We start from the raw sequence: 11,747 nt of genomic DNA on the forward strand, positions 1-11,747 counted from the left end.
ATATCCAGATGCTGAGAAAAAGAAAAGCATACTAGCTAATATAAATAGTGTCATAGAAAGAAAACAATAGATAATAACTGAGAAAAAGAGGACACATAGGGTATTATATAAAAATATGAGTACAGGGTAATCATTACCACAATTAAATAAACCTTCATAAATAATAAAAGCTTTGTCAAAAGAGAGAGCAAATAAAATAGATAAGATATTGGAAGACGTTCTTATATAATTATAAATAATTACATATCACACATATCAAATAACTATAATATGCATAATTTATAATTTCATATGTAACATATACAAATATATAACATTTATTACATATTAAAATATGTGTATATGCATACATCACATTTAATATATGTACAATATCAAAAGTAAGACCAACCATATAATTATGTTATTGTGTCAATAAATATCGATATGAGTTTATATCACCTATTATAAAGAAAATATTTTCAGAATGGTTAAGATAGTAAATGCCATAGTATGCTCTATGTAAGATGTATATGTAAAACAAAGAGATTCGGAAATATTAAAAATTAAAGGATGATGCATTCAGACAACAAAATATTATTTAGCACTAAAAGAAATTACCTATCAAGCCATAGAGACATGGAGGAAAGTTAAATGCATATTTTTAGGTTAAAGAAGCCAATTTGAAAAGTCTGTGTATTGTATGATTCCAACTAAGTGACATTCTGGAAAAGACAAAACTATGGAGACAGTAAAAAGATAAATGGTTGTCAGGGGTTTGAGGGAGGGAAGGCTAAACAGCAGAGCACAGAGGCAGTTTAGAGCAGGGAAACCATTCTGTATGATACTGTAACGGTGGAGACTTGTCATCATACATTTGTCAAACCCATAAATTGTACAACACTATGAGCGATCCCTAGTGTAAACTATGAACTCTGGCTGATAACGATGTGTTAATGTAGGTTCATTGATCATAACAAATGTACTACTCTAGTGGGGAACGTTGATAATAGGGGAGACTGTGTAGGTGAAGAATCTCTGTACCTTCTGCTCAATTTTGCTGTGAACCTAAAACTACTCTAAAAATAAAGTCTATACAAAATAAATAAAAGGAAAGTAAAAGGTAATCCTAAGCTAATGCAAAAATAAAAATGAATAAAGAAGGAAAGAATGTAGTGGTCACGACTTTGATAATTAACAAGATAGAATTTAGACCCTAAAGCATTAAAACTCACTTTATAATGCTAAAGGCAACCCTTTACAATAAAATAATTATGAGTATTAAAACTTGTAGCTCTGACTCAGGTAGAGCAAAGGTAATATACGTAACCTAAACATTTGTACCCCCATAATATTATGAAATATTATGAAACATTTCATATTATGAAATATTATAATATTATGAAATAAAAAAATGTTCACCTAATAATACAGTGTCAAGTTACACAAATCTCTGTCTAAATGAGATGAAAGAGAAAGTGCACAGACATAGACTAATAGCTGGAGACTGTAACATACATATCTCAATCCAAGACAGATGAAGCAGACCAAAAAATTAGTGTGTCTAAGACGTAAACAACTGCATCTGATGCTGCCAGGACCCCAACTCAGAGGTCTGGATCTCACCTCTGATGTCAGTCACATGGAAGGCACACAGTTCCAAATAGGCTTTGGCTCAACTGCTGCTGACAGCATCTCGCCTCAAGCATGTATCTCTAACATATTTCTCTTTCTGCTCCAGGGATTCTATATCCAGACACTGGTGAGAGCCCAGTGCAAGCACATATGCACAGCCCAAAAGCCCTGCCTCTAAGAATAACCCTCAACATTGCAGATAATTACTTTATCATTTACCCTCCAGAGAACAACTATAAGAGGCATTATAAATGCCTGGAGAAACTTGGTGCACACTAAGCCCTCAGTGGTATCCTCAATAACACATTCTTACATTGATTGTTTCTCCTTCTCTCATTCTTTCCAGTCCTCCACTCTTGCTCCAGGGATGACTTTGTAAATAGACTACTTGTACACAAGACTTTGTCCAAAGATAACTACATAATCAATAAAGTAGACTATATATGAGATATATACATGTGTGTGTGTACACACACACGTATATAAGTTCTGACTGTTAGACCATATAGTTTTTTAAAAGTACACAAGGGATATTCACAAAAATTAAACACATCTCAATTTCCAAAGAAAATGTCTGTAAATCCTAAAGAACTAAAATAGCAGTAAGAGAATTTTCTGATAATAATGCCATAAAACTAAAGAATTAGTAATAGTAGCAAAAAAATGAGTCTTCTATCTACGATTTTTTAAAAAAGCTATTGAGCAAGTTTGGGTTCAAAGGGGAAGATAGAATTTCAAAAATTTTGAAAAATAGTTGTAATGACTATATGACATATTTATCTCCATGAAATAATGGTAAAGAAGTTATCAGAGATTTTATAATATTACATATTTATATCAATAAAAAGCAAAACATAAAACTAATATAAATAAATGCTCAATTCAAAAAGTTAGAAAACACCACCATAAAAAGGGCAGAAGAAAATGATTAATAAAGATTAAACTATAATGAGTTAAAAGTCATTTTACTATGTTATAAAAAACATAGTAAAGTTCATAAATAAATAAATCTAAAAGCTGGTTCTTTTTCAAAAACATCAACAAAAAGTAGATACACTGCCAATCTCTAACTAATCTATATGATATGGAAAAGGAGAAAACACAAATAAACAGAAGTAATAGCCATCAATATTGAAAATTTTAAATATTATTGAATAATTACTTTGCAAAATCTAAATGGAATCAATAATTTTATGAAAATACAGCTAATTGAAATTGACCTCAGTAAAGACAGAGTCCAGAAACATTAATATTTATTAAAAATAGATAAAGTAGGGTTTCTCCACAAAAAGCTCCAGATCCAGACAGTGTCATAGGGCAATTCTTCTAAATCTTTAAAGTTCAGATAAACCCATTGGTACTTACAAGAAAAAGAAAAACAAAATATTCAAAATTAGTTCTGAAGTAAAATAGTATTGATTCATGAATTTGATAAACATTAACACAAAAAAAGGAATCTAGAGAGAAATCTCAAATTTAAATGTTAATGCAAAATGTTAAATAAAATATTTGCAAACAAAACTCAATAGTACATTAACAAACAGTACATCATGACCAAAGGTGATTTATTCCAGTAATTCAAAGGTGGCTTAACATTAAGAAATTCATTAATATAATCCATCATATTAGTATAACTATGGAGAAAAAATATATAATGATCTTCATAGGTGTAGAATAGTATTTTGAAAAAAAATGAGCACATTCATATTGAAAACACACAATAAAATAAGAACTGAGGGATACCTAATATAAAATTAAGATCCAAGACAAACATCTTGCCTAATGGAAGAAACATTAGATGTTGTCCTGTTAAAGTCAAGAACAAAAACAGATGCCTATAATCTCTAATATTTTTAATGTTCTTTTTAAGAATACTAGCCAACGAAATTAGACAAGAGAATGCAATTAGGAGAATAAAAGTTAGAATTGAAGAGGTGAAATTATCTCTTTTTGTAGAAACTATGATTATGTGTTTGGAAAATCTAAAAGAAACAGTTAAAAAACTACCAAAACCTACAATCAACTTTTAGTAGAGAAGCACATTATAGAATTAACCTACAAAATCAGCAACAGTCATGCATATACAAAAAGAACTATTAGAAATTATAATGAAAGGAAATGCCCATTGCAAATAATAGAAAAGAAAAAGAAAATGCTTAAGGATAAATTTAGTAAAAAATGTTCAAAATTATATGAAGTAAATTATAAAATGCTCTTGAAAGATACAAAATATGACTTTATCAAATGGGAGGAAATATACCCTGTCTTTTGATAGAAAGATGTAATACTTTTAAATAAATGGTCCTTCCAAGTTAATTTATAAATTTAACACAAAATGTGATAAAAATGCAACCTCTTTTCTGGAGGTAAGTGCCCTATTATCCCAGCCTCCTTATATTCATGCCTTTGTGTAATCTCCCTTTTTGAATGTGGGTGAGAACTGTGATTTGCTCCTGAACAAAATGATGAAGCAAAGATGATGAAATGTCACTCCGTGATTACCTTCCATTATGTAAGACTGTTTAGCAGACATGTTCTAGAGAGCACCCTCGCTGAGTTAATGGAATAAACTGCCTTGTTGGGAAAACATGAGAGCAGCCTCTAGGAAACAGCATGCAGGAAGGCAGGGCCCTCAGTCCTATGATCACAAAGAAATAAATTCCGTCAAAACTGGAGTGAACTTGGCAGTGGATTCTTCCCCAATAAAGACTTAAGATGAGAATATAGCCCAGGCAATATCCCGACTGTAGCCTTGTGAGACCCTCAGGAAAGGAACAAGCTAAGCTACGTCCAGTTTCGTGAGGCACAGAAACTGTAAGAAAATAAATGTGCGTTTTAAGCTGCTAAGTTTGTGGTAACTTGTACACAGCAATAATAGATAACTAATGCAAATATATAGTAAACTCTGAACAAAAACTAATAGACATTATAGGTATTGAGTGGGCTAGCTCACCAGATGTTCAAACATGATAGAAAGCGTCTATACATGTAATGAAAAGTTGTTCTGACACTTGTATAGGCAGACATACCAGTGGAACACAATAGGAAATCCAGAAATAGGTCCAATTGCATATGGCTTTTAATAATATTTTTAAAAAGCAGCATCTCAAATTAGTATGATAAATGAATAGACATGTTTTTACACATTAAAACTGGGTTTATTATTTACAACAGGATAAACTATAAATGTAAAATATTTAGGTATAAAAATGAAGTTATATAAGTATAAGAAAAATACATTGGTGAAAAGTTTCACCAATGGGGAAAAATTCCCCAACTATGGCTCAATATACAGCAGCAATCAGGAAAAGAATTGATAAATTTTATTAAATAAAAATGTAAAATATTTTTTATGCCAAAACACAGTAAGCCAAGTAAGAAAAAACCTGGAAAACATCTTTTCAATGTGTACTATGAACAAATTGGTCCTTTATTATATTAAAAAACTTCTAAGATGGAGAAATTATGAAAAAAAACGGGAGCCAGAAATACAAAGTGTTCACAGAAAAAAGAAATGTAAATGGTTTTTAAATACATGAAAAGATTCTTAACTTTACTCATAAGGAGATAAATAAAAGTAGGCTGACAAAGTAGGCTGTGGGAAAACAATCTCATGTATTGCTCATAGAAAAAAAAATAAATTTCAACTGCTATGAAGGAGAATTTGGTAATATTTAAGAAAATTACATGTGCACTTAATTATCATCCCTGCTATCCCACTTTTAGGAATGTACTTCAAAGACACATTGACAAATGTTACCCAAGGCTGGGGTAGATGGCATTTCTCACTTGAATATTTCAGCTTTCCCTTTCTCCACACGCTTGTAATGACCTCATGGTAGCTGGGGCAGTTCTCCACTTTTGACCATGGGTTTGACCATGAATCTTGTTTAAATGATGGTATGTGAGTAGAAATAACAGTGTACCAGTTCCAAACCTGGGCCTTGAGAGGTATAAACAATAAATGACTTTTTATTAATAAAATAGTCAACTGAGTTGTTGTGGTTGTTTGCTTACATTGTACTTTTGCAGCAAAAGCTGATAAAAAGGAAGCATTACATAGCAAATAATTGGAAACAACCTAAATGTTCATCAATAGGGGATTGGTTCAATAAACTATGAACAAACTACACAAAGGATTAGTATTCTTCATGCTTAAATCTTTTTTTTTTAACAAGAACAATTCCACTTAATTAGATTAATTTAAAATGATTGTGAGCAATTATTTCTTTTGAGAATCTTTGAATGTTGAAATACACAGAATGTTTAATTTTTCATAATATTGTTGCCATTAATCAAGGGACCATCCCCAGATTACCACTTTGACCAGACTATCGTTTTCAGTACCAATAAATTGGAAAGTTTGAGTATCGTATTTGGATTCTTCTTTAGAGGAGAATCATGAGTTACTGTGAACCGTGAGTCTCGGATTTTTATTATCATCCAAAGTGATCTCATTTTCTTAATGGCCAAAGTGTGCCAATGAGTAGGGAGGTGCTGCTGGGGGTATGAGTTGCTGATTGTCCATGGCTGCTGACTCCCTCTCCCTGTCTGCCTGCCACAGGAGCAACGTGTCATGGCAGATAAGAGCAATGGCGCAGGCTCTGGTAGACATGAGCTCTAAGTCCTGCTTCACCATTTCCTAATAATATGAACTATGACCAATTTGGTCTTCATAAAACTCAAGTTGCTTGTCCATTAAACAGGGTTAATAACACCTACCATGAAGAGTTACTGCAAAAATCAAAAGAAGGAACAAATATAAAAGTTCTACACAGTGCCTGGAAGATCATAGGTGCCCAAATACATTTGTTTGTTTGTTTGTTTTCTGCCTCCACCTCTTCTCATTGAAATTATGGAAACATGAATATAAATGTAGACTCTAACTCTCCTGGTAATAGCTAAAGATTTTTACTAAGATTTTTAAATACATTTACATAAAATTATTATAATCTCACTGAAATATAAACACAAAATAAAAAATTTTGCAAACTCACGAACATCATTACAAGAAACTCTGCAATCACATACCACAGGCTCAAAATACTGCATTAAAGGAATCGGTTTAATCTGGATAGATATATTGGATTTGAAAATTATGCACTCTTTCTTTCAGTAATGTGATTGTAGACACCTGCCTGTTGGCATGTAACTTAAAGTGTTTCCTGGTAGAGGGAGCTTACTTCTTCATCCCATTGTCAAATATGGCCATGTGATTTGCTTTGGCTAACGGCAGACCAGTGGATGTGACATATAACAAACACATCCAACTAGAAGTTATAAGAGCCAGAGTGAAAAGCCTCATAATATGTAGGGCATCAGTTAGAATACGGAGGGTCTTGACTTAATGCTGGGGAAAAATTAATCCTCGCAAACTTCTTCCATAAAGGGACAGGTAATCAACATAACATTTTAGGCTTTGCAGCCACATTAGTCTCTGTTGCATATTATTTTTTCTTATTTTAAAACAATTTAAAAATATAAAAGCCATTCTTGGCTTGTGGACAGTACAAATAATAGCTCCTACCCTAAACTAAACATGGCTTTGGTACATTCTTAATAAGTTTAAAAGCAAAACCCAAAAGAATCAAGCTATTTCCAAGGTATTAACTGGGTCTTAGAACAAAGTTCAAGAATATTTTTTGAGAATATAGGCCAGGCACAGTGGCTCAAATCCACAATCTTAGCACTTTGGGAGAACAAGGTGGCAGGATTGCTTGAAGCCAGGAGTTCAAGACCAGCCTGGGCAGCATAGTGAGACCCTACCTCTACAAAAAAAATTTAAAAATGAGCTATGCATGGTGGTGCAAACCTGTAGTCTCAGCTACTTCGGAGGCCGAGGTAGGTAGATTGATTGAGACCTGGAGTTCAAGGCTGCAGTGTGGGCTATGATCACAATACTGTACTCCAACCTGGATGATAGAGTGAGACCTTGCCTCAAAAAATATATATGTTTGTAAGAATACAAATGTATCACTACCTGTTTTAGTGTATTTGGCTGCTTTAACAAAATACTATCAACTGGATGGCTTATAAACAACAGAAATTTATTTCTCACAGTTCTGGGGGCTGGGAAGTCCAAGATCAAGGCGCCAGCAGATTTTGTGGCAAGTGAACGAGCACTTCCTGGTTCTTAGAAATGGTGCTTTTTCACTGTGTCCTCATATGGTAGCAGGGAAAGGTAGCTCTCTGGGGCCTCTTTTATAAAGTCACTAATCTAATCCATAAGGGGTCTTCCTTCATAATCTAATTACCTCCCCAAACCCCACCTTCTATTACCATCGCACTGGGATTAGGTTTCACTACATGAATTGGGAGGGTGGGGGATACAAACATTCAGACCATAGCAGTACCCTGTAAGTTAAAATCCACAAGGTTTGACATCCAATCAAAAAATTATTTATCAGGTATGTCAAAAGCAGCAAAATATAAACCATAATGAGGAAAAAATCAATTAATCAAAAATGACTCAGAAATGGCACAGATGACAGATGAAAGAACTTGTTCCCATAATCTGATCAATTCTGACTTGAGCTGTGGCTCACAACTCTGGCTTTTGAGATCTATTTTTGGTTTTAACTCATGAAAATGTTCTCTCTTTTGAATTTAAGGTCAGCACTGTTTCTAATAATTTTCTTGTAAAATCTACCTAAGATTTTCCTTGTGTTGGTAGCAGTAAAGCAGATCTTTCAAGACACCTGTATCCACTATAGCACCTGAAAGTCTTAATTCCTTTGTCTGTTTTATCAACACACCTCAGTCCTTGAGAATCTTGAAGGACAGCGATTTATCCTGTCCTTCAGCAAACTATTAATAGAACCATCACTGCATCAGGTAACATCAATAATAACCAGCAGAGAAAGCAAAGATAACCGCTAGATGGTGCAATGCCTTCACATTTCTTTAACACCAACACCCAGAGGGGAATTTAGTCCTTTGCGAGGGACACTTACCAGATAGATATCCCAATTTGTCATTCCAGTTGCCTGCCTTACTTGCCGATGGTCTTGTGAGAAGGAACTGAGTCTAATACAGCTTTGCTTTGCTTAGCTTAAAAGAGAGTTTTTTATTTTTATTTTTACTTTTTCTATGTTGATATTAGGGTGAGAGTTTTAAGTATTTTCAAAAGCATGCCATGAGATGAATTCTGATTCCACTACCCCACGCCTAAGCATGAGTTTCTTACCCTACTCATCCCCCTTGCACCTGATATCAGCATTCTTCAAGCTCCAGAAGAATTTCCTCTTCTGTAATAAGACTTCACAGACCTTTCCAGTCCACTACTCTTTTCCCTAAATTCTTATACGACTTTTGCTTTGCTTCTTACTAGATAATACAGTGTAACATCAGTAAGGTTTATTTGTTTTTGTAACCTCAAATGTGTGTGTGTGTGTGTGTGTGTGTGTGTGTGTGTGTGTATTTATATTTCAGCATATTACAGGGGCACAAATGTTTAGGTTATATATATTGCCTTTGCCCCACCCCAGTCAGAGCTACAAATGTGTCCATCCCCCAGACAGTGCACACTGTACCCATTAGATGTGATTATACCCATCCCCTCCTCCCCGCTCCCACCTGTCCAACACCTGATGAATTTTATTACTATATGTGCACATAAATGTTGATCAGTTAATACCAATTTGTTGGTGAGTACATGTGGTGCTTGTTTTTCCATTCTTGTGATACTGCACTTAGTAGAATGGGCTCCAGCTCTATCCACGATAATGCAAGAGGTGCTAGATCAGCACTGTTTTTTATAGCTGAGTAGAACTTCATGATATACATATACCACATTTTATTGATCCACTCATATTGATGTTTCTTTGTTTTTGAGGCTCTGTTTTCTCCTCTATGTAACAGAAACAACAATAGTATATCACTCATGAAATCACTGTGATGTTTTAATGAAATGACACACGTAAAGCAATTAGCCCAGTGTTCAAAACAGTAAATTCTCATAAATGTATTTATTTATCAGCCTTTTATAATACAGGGAGTATAATTTCTCACTGTTCTGTGCATCAGGCATACACACAGTAAATATTCCTTGAACACAAACAACTTGCCAAGCATCTGCTCGCTGCCAGAGAGGGAATAATGAATAAGATTTGCATGATCCACACCTTCACAAGCCTTACAGTACAGGAATGGAGAGGGAAATAAATCATTCAAGTAAGCTCTGCAGCACAGGAAGTACTGGCTGAGATGAGAACATGCAGCAGAAGTAACTTGTCTTGTCATGTGGAATTAAGAAAGCCTTCTTCCAGGAAGTATTATGCGAACTGAGGTTGACCAAAATAGTAGCAGTTAGCCAGGTAAAGAAGAGAGTGGGGTGGGATTTTAATTCGAGCCAAAGGCAAAAGACTGGGATTTGGCAAAGTCATGGCTTTCAAATGCTATGGACATCAACTCACAATAAGAAATATAATTTATATCATAATATGTACACAGATCCACACACCCATAACTGAAATGGCTCAAATATTGCTTAACTTTACTGCAAAAATTTATTCTTATATTTTCTATTCTATACTTTTTTATTAAAAAGTATTGGCTTCAGGACTTTAGTCTGAGCAAAGATTTCTTGCAGGAGACCCCAAAAGCACAGGACAAATAGGATCACATCAAGCTGAAAAGGTTCAGCACAGCAAAGGAAACAATCAAGAAAGTGAAAAGCAAACCCACAGGATGAGAGAAAATACCTTCAAGCTATTCAACTGAAAAAAGATTAATAGCCAGAATATATAAGGAACTCAAACAATTCAATAACAAATAATAATAATAATCTGATTGAAAAATGGGCAAAAGATCTGAATAGACATTTCTCAAAAGAAGACATAAAATGGCCAAGAAGTATATGAAAAAATGTTCAACTTAACTGATCATCAGAGAAATGCAAGCAAAACCACCATGAGATAATATCTCATCATGGTTAAATGGCTATTATCAAAAAGACAAATATTAAATAATAACAGATGCTGAAAAAGATGCAGAGAAAGGGGAAAGCTTGTATACTGTTAGTGGGAATGTAAATCAGTACAGCCACTATAGAAAACAGTATGGAAGTTCCTCAAAAATCTATAAATAGAACTACCATATGATCCAGCAACCCCACTATTAGGTATATAGCCAAAGAAAGGAAATCTATATATCAAAGAGATACCTGTACTCCCATGTTTATTACAGCACTATTCACAGTAGCCAAATATGGAATCAACCTAAGAGTCTATCAATGGATGAATGAATAAAGAAAATGTGGTAAATAAACACAATGGAATATTATTTAGCCATAAAAAAGAATGAAATCCTGTTATTTGCAACAACATAGACGGAACTGGAAAACATTCTGTTAAGTGAGATTAGCCAGGCACAGAAAGACAAATAGCACATGTTCTCATTCATACGTGGGAGTTTAAAAAATTGATATCGTGGAGGTAGAGAGTTGAATGATGGTTACCAGAGGCTGGGAAGAGTAGTGGGATGGGGGATAAAGAGGGGATGGGTAATGGGTATAAAAATATAATAAGATAGAAAGAATAAGATCTAGCATTCAATAACACAATACAGTGAAAATAGTTAATGATAATTTGTTATATATATTTTAATATAACTATGGGAGTGAATTTGGAATGTTCCCAATACAGAAAGATGATAAATGTTTGAAGTGGTGATATCCTAATTACCCTGATTTGATCCTTTAACATTGTATGTTTGTATCAAAGTATCACATGTATCTTTTAAATATGTACAACTATTATGTATCCATAAAAATTAAATGAAAAATAGTATGGAGATACCTCAAAGAACTAAAAGTAGACCTACCATTTGATCCAGCAATCCTAAAAAAATCATTTTATAAAAAAGACACTTGCACTCAAATGTTTATCGCAGCACAATTCATAATCCCAAAGATGTGGAATCAACCCAAGTGCCCATGAATACATGAGTGGATTAATAAAATGTGGTATTATGCGTACTACTCAGCCATAAAAAAGTGGTGAACTAATACCTTTTGTAACAGCCTGGATGGAACTGGAGACCATTCTTCTAAGTGAAATATCACAAGAATGTAGAACAAATACCACATATACTCACTATTAAATTGGAACTAATCGATCAACAGCCATGTGCAC

This window comes from Propithecus coquereli, unplaced genomic scaffold (genome assembly GCF_000956105.1).
Source record: "Propithecus coquereli isolate 6110/MARCELLA unplaced genomic scaffold, Pcoq_1.0 Scaffold234, whole genome shotgun sequence".
Lineage (NCBI taxonomy): Eukaryota > Metazoa > Chordata > Mammalia > Primates > Indriidae > Propithecus > Propithecus coquereli.